General features: G+C 47.0%; 1 protein-coding gene and 1 non-coding gene across 2 annotated transcripts in view; one reads left to right on the top strand and one right to left on the bottom strand.

The window, feature by feature from the left end:
• LOC144762684 (uncharacterized) overlaps positions 1–15,575 on the bottom strand; it is a 955,001-nt gene that overhangs the window by 388,458 nt on the left and 550,968 nt on the right. The window lies entirely within an intron of this gene.
• Positions 543–675, top strand: LOC144765401 (U8 small nucleolar RNA). Its single transcript, XR_013597392.1, has one exon. It is a non-coding gene; the product is annotated as a U8 small nucleolar RNA (small nucleolar RNA).

Genomic DNA, 15,575 nt, shown 5'->3' with positions numbered 1-15,575 from the left:
GAAAATCAATTTGTGAATTTTCGATGTATTTATATTATTCGCCTATCGATGAATCCGTCTGTATTTTAGAGTATCAAAATAGGTATGCCAGTAACTTTCGAAAGAACCCGAAATGTAATCGAAAATGTAATTTAGTAAAGATTTGTATTTAGAAGTTTGTAAGACGGTTTTTTGCTGCCCATGTAAGCTCTACTAAAATACCTAATTCCAAAACAATCCTACGGGGCCGTTCGTTCTCTGTTGTGGTGAATATCTTTCTCTGAGTTGTAACATGGCTGCCGCTGTTGGGCTAAGAGCATCCATTGATCTTCCATGCTACTTGAGATGCTAATATATGTAAATAAATATCGCACAGTCTACTGGGAACCTGAAGAGACCAATTTTGCTGAGCATCTTCCATTCTCATGCATAAATAAAAGGAAAAAAATTACTTTTTAGACTCTAGCTAAACAATGCAAAGTGATATTAATTGCCAAATTGCTCGCACTAAGTTTCCTAAGATCTTTCTTTGTCGAATACTTTATGCGTGCCAAGAAGCAGTATCGTCAGTGAGGTTGATCCTTACCTGTTACTCCTCCGGGAGAAACAGAATATGATGATAGGAGAGGGATGAGTTCATGATTACTCTCTCGAGTTCAAAGGTGCTTAACAACCGCCTTGGTTCTCCTTTCTGATTCACACTGACGATCGCAACTTACGGTTAAAATAGAATTTATTGATGTTAGGAAATGTGTTCTTAAACGGATAATATTATTAGCTTGGAGATGTGTTCATATGTAAATGTTTAGTCTAAAACAGTAAATTAATGTATCCAATCTTCAGTTAGTTGGCGACGGTGAACTACGTTATTTAGAGATATTATAGGCAGTTTAGAATTTTGATTTTATATCTATCGACGTTAACCAAATTAATTTCTCCTTTCCTCACAAACGAAGGTGACCCTGTTTAATGTAACCGCCGCTCATCTAAAGCGCTCCAAAACCTTGGGGTTGAGTTTTTGCTATTTGAAAACTGCACACACAAAACAAACAAGCATTTCCAATGCAATAGGTCTCACATTCACACCAGTTTGAGCTATTTGCATTGTAAATGACAATGCCTTTTATTTATGTTTTGGTTTTTAAAATATAAATAATAGGCGTTGTAATTTACAATACTAATAGCTTAAACTCGTGCAAATGCGAGACCTATTGCATTAAAATAAAGGGCCTTCTCAACCTCTTCTTAGATTGTAAATATCAGAGAAAGAGACCGGCTTGCAATGGCTTCAAAGTAGTGATAAATAGTGCAGCGAAGATGATGTAAAAGTGTTGTCAATTACACAGACATAAAGGGCCTTATTTATGAGGCCGTGCGTGCCTTTTACACCGCCGGTGCGTCACTTTTTGTGACGCACCAGCAGCGTAAAAAATGTGCCTTGTTGCACCATATCTACAAAGTGATGCATCTAGGTAGATGCGTCACTTTGTAAACCCTTGCGCTACATTATACCTACGCCAGGTATAATGTATGCAAGGAGGGCGTATTGACGCAAGGAAGGGTCGTAGAAGTGACGCAGTGAAATCTATGAGATTTCACTGCGTCACTTTTAGGACGCTGTTGCGTCAAAATCTTGCGCCTGCCCCACGGCAGGCCTAAAACTGACGTAGGCCCTTTCACATGGGGCTTGCCCCATGTGAAAAGACGCATTGCTGGAGTTGCGTCACTTTTGTGACACACTCCAGCAATGCGTCACTTTTGCGCCATACAGATACGTCAGAAATACTGACGTATCTGTAACTCCTTGCGACATGATGCGTCATACATTAAATATGACGCATCAGGATTGTCGCAAGGAGTGCGCAGTGAAAAGTGACGCATCGCTGTTTTCACGCAGCGATGCGTCACTTTTCATAAATGAGGCCCAAAGTGTGAAGTGACAGTTACCTATGATCCGGGCTATAAACAATAACAAAGCGCTTCAATGCCTTTCGCTCTGTGTATTCACTGTTGCGCTGAGGAAGAAGAGCCGGGGGGGAGGCTATTTCCTGCCCTCTCTGTGATTTGAGTGTGCAGTGTGGCATTGCGTAATGTCATTGCTATATTTGGCCTTATAAAAAACACTCCAGCTGCAGTAGGTACCTGGCTTCACCTCCTGGTGCAGGGCGGTTTGTGCTTCATGGCTGGCATGGAGGAATGGACGGAGGGATGGTCTCGGCTGCAGCTCCGGCATTGTACAGTACCCCTGCTATTACTAGTAAGGCTAGAGGCGCTGAGGTGGTGATATTGGTATTGGTGATATCAGTGATATTGGTGGTGGTGGTGGTATTGGTGGTGCTGGTATTGGTGGTATTGGTGGTGGTGATGAAGCTGGGATTTGCAAAAAGAAACCCGCTTATTTATTGAGTACCCCTGTAATACGTACTAATTTTAAGTAGCAAATAGTATTAACATGCAATTTTATGGCAAGACCGGAGGCTCATATTATGCTTTCTAATCTTGCGTTTATTTAAAAAGCAGCCAAGGTAAGCACTAAGACTACAGTTCCCAGAGGGCCAAGCAAAACAACTGGCCAATGGGAACGCAATAGAACATAACAAGATAACCAATCAGGTAGAAGCCACATGTATAACGTCACCACTGATTGCGAACAGTCCTCTTTTCTTGCTGCTTGCAGTCAGATAAGTGCCTTCTCTTCGTTGCTCAGCCGTTAATACATTCCTATATGTTTGAAATGTTGAATTTGGTCATGTAGTGTTACTGTTTTTATATGCCTGATATTGTGCCAACGATTTTCTGTTAAGCTTGCTTCCACGTTGTTCAGATCTCAGCTGTTTCCTGACCTCGCGCGCGGTGCTTTTTCAGCCTACCGCGTCGCGAGGAGTCTGTTTTCTTTACCCCATTGCCGCATCATTGCCACGACGCTTCCCTTGCTAAACGACTATTTCTGCCTCTTGATCTCGCGCGCGTGTTTACCTTCATGTTAACGTGTTGCGCTAATGTTTTCGGCATTATCTCCTCAAATAGAGACCGTTTGCACTCGTGTGCGTTTACCTTAGTGTTAACGCATCGCGCTAAGATTTTCAGGTTTTCCTTTGCTTTCACAAATAGAGGGTGTCTCCATTTTACCGACGTATTCTCCCGGTGCCCGCTCTATGAATGACGCCTCTTCCCTCCTTTTGTGGGTGTGTCCAGTGCTGGTTATACATATTTTCTCAGCCTCTGGCTCCTCCCTGTTCCCTCAAGGTAATCCTTGCTCTGCTTGGGTTTTTCCACTCTGTTATAATGGAACTTGATAGTTCTTCAGAGTCTGAACTGCATAATGAAGAATTTGAAGCCTTTAAAAGTGATTTAAATGCTTTTAATAATACTTCTGTGGGGAATGCTGTTGAAGCATCCATGAAGCGCTTTGCCAAAGGTATGGAAAACTCTATGCTCAGTCTATTGTCTAAAGCCTTGGCCCACTCTGTGGGGGAAAGCAGAAAGAGAAAATTGGTATCCTCTATGTCGTCTAATACCTCCAAAATTGCGTCAAGCTTGATTAGCGAGGCTCCCTTGCACCAGAACGAGGACTTGGTTCCTCCCAGGCCTCCTTCTAAGGAGGGACTGTCATCCTCTGCTGAGGGCAAAAGGAAATCTAAAACTAAACATGTCGAGGTACCTGAAAAATCGGTGATTTCCACAATTATGGACACAGACGATGATATGGGTGATGCAGATGATGATTTGTTTGACGTTTTTGACGTCCAGGACCCTTCTTCTCCCCCTTCTAAGAAGTGCAAATCAGACTCCTTTGTTTTTTCTCCAGTTTTGGATTCTGATGGAGTTCCCATGTTTGATCCTTCCACTATTCATCATCCCAACTCTACAGAGTGGTTCCCTGCTTCACATGTTAGCGAATACATTTCAGCCAGACTTCGGCCACCCCTTGTCAAGTCAACCCGTTCCAAGTTAAAATCCGAATGTCTCAAACCTTCCTTACCCTCCAACATTACTGTTGTTCCTTCCATTGACCAACCTCTCCTTACCTTTTTCTCGAAATTCTGCAAAGATCCACGCAAAGGGGTAGATAAAGTTTGGTCCACCTGCCAGGACAAGCTTTTAGATATTGCGGGTCCTTTGGCTCGCATTTTTGATCTGCTAGCCTGGAAGGTCAAGATCTGAATGCTGAGGACATTTCATTGTGGGTCCAGCGAGCCTTCTGTCTTTTAGGCAATGCCAATGCGGCTGTCACTCACGAACATCGCAAAGGGCTGCTTATCAAGCTTGATCCTAAGCTTGCCAATCTGGCTCCTCTAGATCCCGCCATCAAGGCAGACAAACTTCTGTTTGGAGATTCCTTGGTAAAAGACCTCAGTAAATTTGTCACTACCTTAGCCTCTCTGGACGAGGCCCAACAATCTATTAAGAACGTTTTTTCCCCTTGGGTATTTGGGAGGGCCGGCAGAGGCAGGAGTCACTCGTCCAGCCGCTCCTATCCAAATCAAGGCTCCAGAGGCTCCTTCAATTCAGGCTACCAGGAGTACAAACCACAGATCTACCCTCAACGAGGTCGTGGATACAGAGGTCGTGGACAGAAACATTTCCGCCACAACAACAACCAACAAGGTAGGTCTTCCCCCTGTTGGGGGCCGTTTGAAACTTTGTATCCAAAAATGGTGCACTCTTACAGCAGATCCCTGGGTTCTAAACTCAGTCTAAGGTTATCTTATAGAGCTTTACGCGCCTCCTACCAATCTATTTTTCCTCCTCCTCCAGTTTTTTTGCCAGACATGTCTCACCTCATTTCTGTAGAGATTCAAAACCTTCTCTTAAAACAGGCCATTCTAATTGCCCCCTTAGATCCGTTAGGGTTTCTCAGTTCCATTTTCCTGGGCCAAAAGAAAAACAAGAAAATGCATCCTGTCATAAACCTAAAGAGGTTCAATCAATTTGTGGAGTATCGCCACTTCAAAATGGAAACTATCATTCATTTAAGAGACACTTTTCGTCCAAACGACTGGATGGTCAGGTTAGACTTACAAGACACTTATCTTACCATTCCCATTCACACTTCTCACACCAAATTCCTTCAATTCCAATAGTCAGGCGTCACCTACCGTTTCTGCTCCCTTCTATTCGGCCTTTCGTCAGCACCATGGTGCTTTACAAAAATCATGAAAACCGTAGTAGCTTACCTACGATTCCTCGGGATCAGACTGATTATTTACCTGGACGACATTCTGCTCATGAACACCGACAAGCAGAATCTCTTGTCAGACCTGAATACCACCCAATCTCTTCTCCTGGATCTGGGTTTCCTTCTCAACATCGAAAAGTCTATGCTCGTTCCTTCTCAAAGTATCGAGTTTCTGGGTTTTCTCGTGGACTCTTCCACAGCGTCTCTACTGCTCCCACAGTCAAAGGTCTCGACCATAAAGTCAGAAATGTATCAAGTTCTTCATTCCTGTCTGATCTCCCTCAGGTCTCTTACGCGGATCGTCGGCCTTCTCTCTGCCTCCATCCAAGCTATCTTTCCAGGACCTCTTCATTATCGCGTCCTTCAGCGTCTAAAGATTCGGCACCTTCGCCAAGGTCTGTCTTATTCCGAGGTCATCGCTTTAGATCAAGAGTCTTGCGTCGAGCTCCAATGGTGGATAGACCATTTAGATGCCTGGAACGGGCGAACTATTTTTGCTTCGGCCCCAGATCTTGTATTAGAATCCAATGCAAGCCTATCGGGTTGGGGCGCCCGTTGTGGTCCAATGTTGACTGGCGGTACATGGTCTCGCGAAGAGTCAAAATTGCACATCAATTGTTTAGAGATGCTGGCAGGCTCCTTTGTAATCCAAAGCCTCAGGAAGAACAAGGTACGCTGCTCCATTCTCCTTCACGTGGACAATGTTTCTACAGTCCGCTACATAAACCATCTAGGTGGCACCAAGTCCAAACCTCTAGCAGAACTCCCAAAGAGTCTTTGGGAGTATTGCCTTTCAAACAAACGTTCACTCAAAGCAGAATATCTAACCAGAGACTTCAACTCCATCACAGATTGGCATTCTCGCTACCTTCGAGACTCGATTGGAAACTTCTTTCATCCGCTTTCCGATCTCTCTCTCGAAAATGGGGCCCTTTTCATATCGATCTCTTTGCTTCTCGCCTCAACGCCCAATTGTCTCGTTTCTTCAGTTGGCGACCGGACCTTCTGGCTTTGGCAACGGATGCATTTCTACAGAACTAGTCCCTTCATCTCAATTATGCATTTCCTGCTTTTATCATGATCAACAGGGTTCTTTCTCAGGTTCGCCGCCAATCGACCTCCCTGGTCATAGTAGTTCCCTTTTGGTAATCACAAATTTGGTTCTCGTCTCTTCTGGAAATGACGGTGGTCTTTTCGGTTCATCTCCTGGCCTGCAACGATCTGCTCCTGAGCCCCTTGGGACTTCCTCACAATCTCATCCTGGACAAATCCTTGCTCCTGTCCTTGTGGAAGATCTCCAGTCTGTCCCTCCTGACCTCCTCATTTCACAAGAAGCTTCTCTCTTTATCAGTAAAGCCTGTGCCCCTGGCACCTCCAAAGCCTACAAGTCTGCTTGGTCTTTATTGTCTAGTTGATGTCTGGAAAAACGTATTGATCACTTTTCAGCCCCTCTAAATGTTGTGGTCAATTTCTTAGCTTCCAAAGCCAGTGCAGGTAAGTCCTATAGAACAGTCAATTTGTATAGATCAGCCATTTCCCTCAATCACTGTCCAATTGACGGAAAGCCGGTTGGAGTGCACCCGCTCATTTGATGCCTTGTACGAGGAGTACGTTTTTCCAAACCTCCGTTGGCTAAGTATTCTACATTATGGGATGTTAATTTGGTCCTTACGTTATTTTCTGATTGGCCTGACAATTCCGCTCTTTCTCTCAAAATGCTCTCTGCCAAACTTACAATGTTGCTTTGACTTGTTTCCATTAAGCGTGTTTCAAATGTCAAGGCATTAGATATTTCCTCGCACCAGTTTTCTCCGACTGGTGTTTTGTTTCAAGTTCACAAACGTACAAAACAAATTAGAATTATGTGTTTTACCCGTATTTCCCTTCCCATCCTAAACTATGTGTAGGTCAATGCCTCTAGGTTTATGAACATAGAACCTCTGATCTCAGAACGTCCTCTCATTCCCAACTCCTCATTTCCATTCGCCAACCCCATCTTCCTGTTTCCTCAGCTACTCTGGCCCGTTTGATTAGTTGGGTCATGTCCCGTGCGGGCATTGATATCTCTGTTTTTTGGGCCCATTCCACCAGGGGAGCCAGGGCCTCCAAAGCTTTTTGGGAAGGCTTCCGTTTGGAGGACTTTCTGAGATCTGCGGATTGGTCTAATGATAATGTTTTCCGTATGTTCTTTTGCAAGCCAGTTGTTTCTGCTGTTTCTTTGGTTGTTGATATGCTTTGAACAATCATAATATGATTCTCCGGTCTTGCCATAAAATGTAGATTTTCCTAGTAATTTATGATGGAAAGTCTTAATTTTATTAAAGACACAGAGGTGAGTATTATCCCGCCTCAACACTTCTAATCTGTGTTTCTCCCTCCCTACAGCGACTCCAGCATTGCCTCCTGCATCTTCATGATGAGTCTACTAGTCTGCAAGAGTGCTCTTCACCGCTTCATGTTGCCTCTCCTTCCGGTTTGACTTCCTCCATGCTGATTCCGACGGTTCGACTATCCTGGCTGGATGTTGGTCAACAGTTTTGTTCCTGGAGTTCAGCCTTTTGTATTGTTTTTTCGATTGTTCTCTTTTTATTGACTCTATCTGAGCTGCTCGCCAGCGAAAAGAGGACTGTTTGCAGTCAGTGGTGATGTTATACATGTGGCTTCTACCTGATTGGTTATCTTGTTATGTTTTATTGCGTTCCCATTGGCCAATTGTTTTGCTTGGCCCTCTGGGAATTGTAGTCTTAGTGCTTATCTTGGCTGCTATTTAAATAAACGCAAGATTAGAAAGCATAATACTTACCTCTGTGTCTTTAATAAAATTAAGACTTTCCGTCATAAATTACTAGGAAAATCTACATTACACACCACACATGGAGAATTTGCTTTGCAATATGCATTGCGTTAATCCTAACAATACGTAAATAACCAAACATGTACTAATAATGTGTGTAGAACGTGTTATGAATGTTTGCATGGCACATTGCATGTATAAGTAGCAAAAAGCTTGACATATTGCTTGGTCATAATAATTAATGCAGTTTTCCTGCTTTTGCTATGCTAGGTTAACTGTTAACATTGGCTAGAGAAAAGGTGGGTGGTTAACAGTGAAAATATCATTACCACATTATTAATAAATGTCTGCTTTCTGTTCTTTTAGTAAAAGGATGAGTCTCCATTTTGCGTTAAGTTAGCCAAACTGTAATGAATGAAACTTGCAGTGCATACAACCCATGTGACTGAGTGGCTGGAATGCTGAATAAGCTGAAAGAAGTTGCACAGTGAAGGAAATGACACTTGACGGGCAGCCAACTCCAGTGACTCCGTGTGAAAAAACACAAAATGTTAAATGTATAAACGTTTGCCCTTAACTTGTTACTTTAACCTTATAAGAGAACAGGGAGGCATACTGAATAGGTGGGAACGAAATCCTTACAATGGGGTAGTCAAAGAGGTATGGCTTAACGATAGGGTGACCATCCGCCCCTCATTTTAACCAATCCTGTAGCTAGAATGGGTGATTTTAGCAATTTTAGTGGGCTGGACATGTATGGTGAGGGTATAAAGAATAGGTGATTTAGGGGTGGGGTCTGTATGTGAGGGCGGCAGATGTGGCTGCTGTATTAAGCGAGGAGAGAGAGAGGGTTCACTGCTGTTTATCAGGATGCAGAGAGGCCTTGATGTTCCAGTCCTATATTTGTCCTGATCTTAGAGTCTTTGATCTCTGACTCTCTGTCTGGGGGTTTCCTGCCACTACCTTGGCCTGGGTGGAGGTTTTCCTCATTCTTATTCCTTGGGTTGGTATCTTTGATAACTCAAAGTTATTATCCTTGTACTTTTGTCTTTTCATCGATCCTTCGGAATTGAGAATTGATTAATGCACATGTCTGATGTCTCTTCATCTATCCCCTCCATGCAACATATTTTTCTTGAGATTGATTATTTGCTGATGGTTTAGAGTGTATTTTCTCTCATGAGATATTTCTTTTCATTAATGCAGTTGAGCTAGATAAAATTTAACAATTTGCAAACAAAGTTTCTGTGGTTATTTTAGTCTGTCAATGTTTTGAGTAACTGTTGCCTTCAATTTTTCAACTAATTGGTCCATCAACCAAGAAGATGGAAATTTGAACGAAAGGGTTTATTGAGAAAATTGGGAACTGTCTAATTATTAAACTGCTGAGCATGAAGTCGTATTGAATTCGCAAACGTGACACCAGCGCAACAGGGATTTGGGTGTATGGGCCAAAGTAAATGAAATAATTGAATGTTCATCCCTGTCCAAATTATTGGGTCCGCGCTGGATCAGTGGTATTGGTGGAGGTGGTGGTATTGGTGGTGGCGGTATTGATGAAGAAATTGAAGAGTACCAAATATACAGTCACCGCTTTCCTGAAACCAAAGCTTCCATTCGATACTGCCAAAAGCAGTATATTGGCACCAGATAGACTGAATGGATTGAAACATTTGATGGTTTCATCAACACACTAGAAGAAGCAGATGAAAAAAAGATCATCAAATACTTAAAGAACCTTGCAGGTGATGGAGTGAAAGAAGTGATAAAGAGAATACCACAAGTAGATTAAATATCTTATGGTTAAATTATGAAGGAATTAGAAACGAAGTTCAAACCGATGCCGAATGTCGACTATGAAAGGTAATTTTTTTTCCAAGCAAGACAGCAAGCTGGGGAAACGATGGATGAGTTTGCTGAAAGACTTGGCAGTGGCAGCTCCTCCATCGGGGCGTGGGGCGTCGCCCCCCTGCTTTCTCGCAGTGCGAGAAGCAGAAACATAAAATGGTAAAAGTATCATTTTATGTTTCTGCTTCTCACAATGCGAGAAAGCAGAACAGTCTGGTTGTGGGTAGTCGGTGGGCAGAACTGCTTAAGTGCAGGGGGGGGGGGTGGCTTGCACACTGTTTTGGGCCCCGAATGCTTTGGTCGGCCTGGGGCTGACCAAAGCAGTCATGCGCAGTTTGCACCCTCTCCCTTTTCTCTATGTAGGCTGCATGCAACGCTCGGTTTAAGTGGTCAGAGCTTTAATAAACATCAAACTTGCAATTAGGGGGGGGCGTGGCCAGCAGCCGATAATGGCGGCAGCGTAGAAGGAGAGCTCCGCGGTTGAAGCGGCCTCCTCAAAGATCCGAATACTGATCCGTCTCACAATTATCCCATGCGGGAAGGGACCGATGCCCAGGACCGGGCGGCACGAGCGTGGAAAAGCAGAACAAAAATCCAGCGACGGGAAGTGCTGTTCAGAGTGAATCCCGCACAGGCCGCCGAGACAGATCGACGCCGGGGAGCTGCCTGCAACGACGAGCGGACAGGAAGTGCCATGAACTGGGCGAGATAGCGCCGGAAGCGCCCGCCCGTGAACGAGCTCGGGGGGGGGGCAGAGAACTTGGAAACCCGGCAATACCACAGGACTTCTGGAGCCCGGAGTGAGAGAACGGACATCCCTGACGACCCTTCGGCGCTTGTCGGGAGCGTGCACAGACAGTATACGGAGACAACCAACGCTGCAATCTCCGGGGCCGGAGCCGCCATCTTCGACGCACTACACGGCATAACCCGAAGGGTGAGTCGGCGAGAGACCCGCATCAGCCGGTACAGACCCCGATAACGCCGGCGGCAATCAGAGACAGTCCTAAGGCGGAGCATCCCCTAGCCGGTAAAAGAGAGTACAGCTCCCGGATTCCTTATTGGACAGTGGCGCATTTGAAGGCGAGGGAACGCCAGTATATACCAGGGCTCAGTCCTCACAATATCGGGGTTCTCTCCCGGTCACAGTCGGATGCAGTGACAACAGGCAGTGCCACGGATCTCGATACTGGAGCGGGGGTGCACATAGATTGCCCGCGCACGACATTCGTGGGGCGCCGCGAGCATACTTTCAGGGACAATCTCGCTGACATCCCCCCGGCTGAAACCAGTTAAACACCGGCACAGACATTGCACTAGCCGCAGGCGACGCCTGCCAGTGACGATCAGGAGGAAGCGCGGCCTAGGCTTCACGCTAGCTACCACAGCCACAAATATCGCACATCGGGGAGGAGTGATCAGGGGGTCACAACGGCCCGTCAGGTGCCACAACTGCACACCGTGGACTGAGACCCAGTGGCGAACAGGGTGAAACAAGAGGCAAGGGTCTATCCCAGAGGTGACTTGATAAAGAGAAAGGGGGCATATACTGGTGCCCAGTGGACATTGTGACCTGTCAACTGTACCCTCGGCGAAAGTTCCTGCCAAGATGGCCGGCAAGGGGCCGAAAAACGGAGCGGCACAATCCCGTCTTGAACGGTATGCATATGACAGACCCACCTCCTCCTCACCAGACGCGAAACTGCAGACGGGCAAAACCGCAGACGCGGCGGGAGGCAAGAAGGCGACCCTGGATGATGTTATGCGGGCCCTCACCCAAGTACAGGCGACTGTGGGGTCGATCTCAGCCGAAATAACGCTAATACGTGCAGACTTCCATAAGATGACCGAGAAAATGAACACGATGGAAATTGTGACCAAGTCGTTAGTGGAGGATGTGTCAGAACTGCAGATCAATATGGAAAGGATCTCGAAGGAAAACAAGGGACTGCGTGACAAGCTGGACGACCAGGAAGGGCGCTCGAGACGGAACAACATCCGTATAATAGGAGTGCCGGAATCGGAAGACACAAGAGCGATGGACCTGTATGTAGAGGACCTGATCAAACAAAGCCTCAAGCCTAAGGGTCTCTCCGATTTCTTCACAGTGGAAAGGGCGCACCGAGTCCCCGGGGGACGCCCGAAAACAGGCGCTAACCCTAGGCCGATCATAGCTCGACTCTTTAACTTCAGGGACAGGGATGCGATCCTCCAAGCGGCAAGAAACTCACCCCCCATTAGAATCCAGAACTCCACACTGGCGTTTTTTCCGGACTACACGGCGGAGGTTGCACGAAGAAGGAGAACCTTCTTTGAAGTAAAGAAACCTTCTTTGAAGTAAAGAAAGAACTCAGGGCCAGAGAGATTCCCTACTCAATGCTCTTTCCAGCCAAACTACGGATAGTGGCCGATAACAAAACTTGGTTTTTCGACACTCCGGAGGCGGCACAGGATTGGCTGGAGGGTTGGAGGCAGGCGGGCCTACCTCGCCACTCTAACAGGCAGAACAAGCACCGCACTAATGGGTCCCGTCCGGGCTCGCAATCGTCTGGGGGAGACGCAGAACTACACTCACCTCTGAACGACATACCGGAAACGATTGATAACGAAGAACAGTGATCTCCTGATATCGTCTTCTTAATCCACATATAACGCTGACCGGCCGTGCCGCCATGGACACTGGGCTGAGGTCCTCCGCGGCCAAGGAGGGGGGCCGCCGACTCCGGAGAGTCCTTCACCCCAGCGAGCAAGTACTATGTTTTGGGTTGGGATCAAGCACTCTGCTGAGTTTGGGGGGCGGGCAGTTCTAAGTCCGTTTAGCAGGGGGGCAGGGAGGGGGGGAGTTGGGGGCAGGGGAGTTTTGCATTTTTCAGACTGTTTCAATGGTCAAGAACGGAACTACATGGCACACGTGCGCAGTATAGCGACAACCTGGCATATCAATCAAACTCACTTCATACGACACACTAGTACTTGTAACCGTAGACACTATGACACACTCCACGCGAACAGACACAGTGAGTGGGGAATCTAGAACAGGGCAGGTGACTCCATTGAGCCTCATGTCATGGAATGTAAGGGGCCTGGGGGACAAGATCAAACGAGAGTTAGTATTACAGAGCATAAAGAGATTGAGTCCAGCCCTGGTCCTACTACAGGAAACGCACCTAACAGGCACAGCAACACAGGCCCTGGACAGGAAAGGTTACCGTATGATTGTTCACTCAGAATTCACTAAGGGGTCCCGTGGTACGGGGATTCTAATACACCGCTCGTCGAGATACATAATCCAATCCACTAAAATAGACACACAGGGACGCTTTGCAGCGACACACGGGCAGTGGGAAGGGAGGCCGCTCAATGTGGTCTCGGTGTATGTCCCGCCAGCACTACACGCTATCGCTCTCCCGGACTTGGGGAAATTTCTGTTAGATCTACCGGAGGGGGATCTCATCTTAGGGGGTGACTTTAATGCGGTGGCACACAACACACATGACCGACTCCCGGTGAGGCCGCAATCTCCAGGGCCTTCCCGGCTGCATGACTTCCCGGAAGCACAGGGGTTAGTTGACGTATGGAGGCAGTTCCACCCGAACGACCGGCAGTACACATATTACTCGGTGGTCCATGACAGCCTATCACGGATTGACTATTTCCTAACACTGGGGGGAGGGCTCCTCACTATCGACGATGTGCAAATCAAACCACGAGGTATCTCGGATCACTCCCCGTTGACACTGACTCTTTCCAACCCTGAGCGGACCCGAAAACGCATTTACCCGATTTACCCGGGGTACCTTAAAGTACCGTCAGTAGCCAAAGCACTGAAAAAAGGTACGAGGTCATACCTCGCCGAAAACGAAGGGTCAGTAGAGTCCCCCATGACTTTGTGGGAGGCCTACAAGATGGTTCTTCGCGGGCAGGCCATCTCCATTATCACTAGATATAAGCGCACACAAACACAGGAAATGCTAGATCTGGAAGAAAAACTTGACAGGGCCACCAAGGACCATGAGCTCGACCCGACAAGGGCCACACAACACGTGCTCCGGCTGTGTCAGCAGCGCCACGCCGATCATATACGCCGCAGAGTGATAGACAACATAGCTGCGACAACAAATAGGATATACGATGTGGGCGACAAAGCGGCTAGACTCCTCGCCTGGTTAGAGAAAAAGCGGGGGGGACAGAGGACCATACTGCAACTGAAAGACCCTACGGGGGAGCTTCAGACCCGACCATCACAGATAGTGGAACTCCTGGCAGACCACTTTCAATCAGTATACTCCCCTGAATTCGAAGTCACGCGGGAGATGGCAGAAGCATCACTCACTGGGGTACCCACTCGCACCTTGTCACAAGAAAACAAAGACGAGCTGGACGCGGACCTGACAGCCGAGGAAGTACAAATAGCTATCACAGCATTGCACCCAGGGAAAGCGCTAGGGCCCAATGGGATACCGATTGAATGGTACAAAACCATGTCGGAGACGCTTTCTACGCCCCTACTTAACATGTACACAGACTGCCTGGAGCAGGAACAATTACCACCCGACCAACGTACAGCGACTATAGTAGCAATACCAAAACCTGGCAAGCCACCTGAAGAGTGCGGATCATACCGCCCAATATCCCTCCTTAACGCCGAAAGTAAAATTTTGGCGAAATTACTGGCCAACAGATTGTTGCCTCATTTGGTGCAACTAATACATCCTGATCAATCAGGATTTATGCCACACAGGAGCACGGCGATGAATCTTAGACGGTTGCATGGGGTGATGGCACGAGCCCCGTTATTGTCAGAACCAGCGGCAATTCTTTCACTCGATGCCAAAATTGCGTTTGACCTGGTAGAATGGCGCTATCTTTTTGCGGTACTGGAGCACATGGGCTTCGGCTCGAAATTCGTATCATGGATCAGGCTATTATATACGAACCCCGTAGCTCGAGTGGCGGCCAATGGCCACATCTCGAGAGAGCTACCATTAGCGAGGGGTACGAGACAAGGGTGCCCACTCTCACCGCTACTGTTCGCCTTAGTGCTGGAACCACTGGCCACTGTCATCAGGACCACCCAGTTACTGAAGGGCATACAGTGGGGAGGCGACTGGGAGGACAGAGTATCCCTGTATGCCGACGACATGTTAATATACCTAACAAACTTAACAACTGGTATCCCGGTCCTGTTGGCATTGTGTGAGAGGCATGGAACGACTTCAGGGTACAAAATCAACTGGCAGAAGTCGGTACTCTATATGATACACGGCACACCGCCGACACTAAGTGCTGACTGCCCATTACTAGCAGAGACCGTCTCTTTCAGATACTTAGGGGTCCAAATCACGCGGGACCACACAACCTTTCAGGACCTGAACCTTAGGCCATTGCTCGAAAGGTTCAAAGCGGACGTGCGTCACTGGAAAACCCTCCCATTAACACTACTAGGCAGAGCGGCACTTTTCAAGATGATGGCACTGCCTCGCTTCCTATATGTCTTGGAAAACACGCCAGCGATGGTCCCATCGTCATTCTTTCGCCAAGTTTCACTCAACTGTCTGGCCTATTATGGGGAGACAGGCCGGCTAGGGTCGCACATCTGAAATTGGTTAGAGACTGGTACAGTGGGGGGATAGCACTCCTGAACCTCGAACTATACTATTGGGCGGCCCACCTTAAGGTGATCAACCAATGGATCCATAGCCCGCAAGAGGACCCGGCATACTTAGCGGATAGGCGTCAGCTAGGCACGAATACCCTTCTGGCCCCACTCTACAA

Source organism: Lissotriton helveticus, chromosome 6, assembly GCF_964261635.1.
Source record: "Lissotriton helveticus chromosome 6, aLisHel1.1, whole genome shotgun sequence".
Classification (NCBI taxonomy): Eukaryota; Metazoa; Chordata; class Amphibia; order Caudata; family Salamandridae; genus Lissotriton; species Lissotriton helveticus.
Note: the sequence above shows the minus strand (reverse complement) of the source record. Positions and strands in the feature narration are given on the sequence as shown.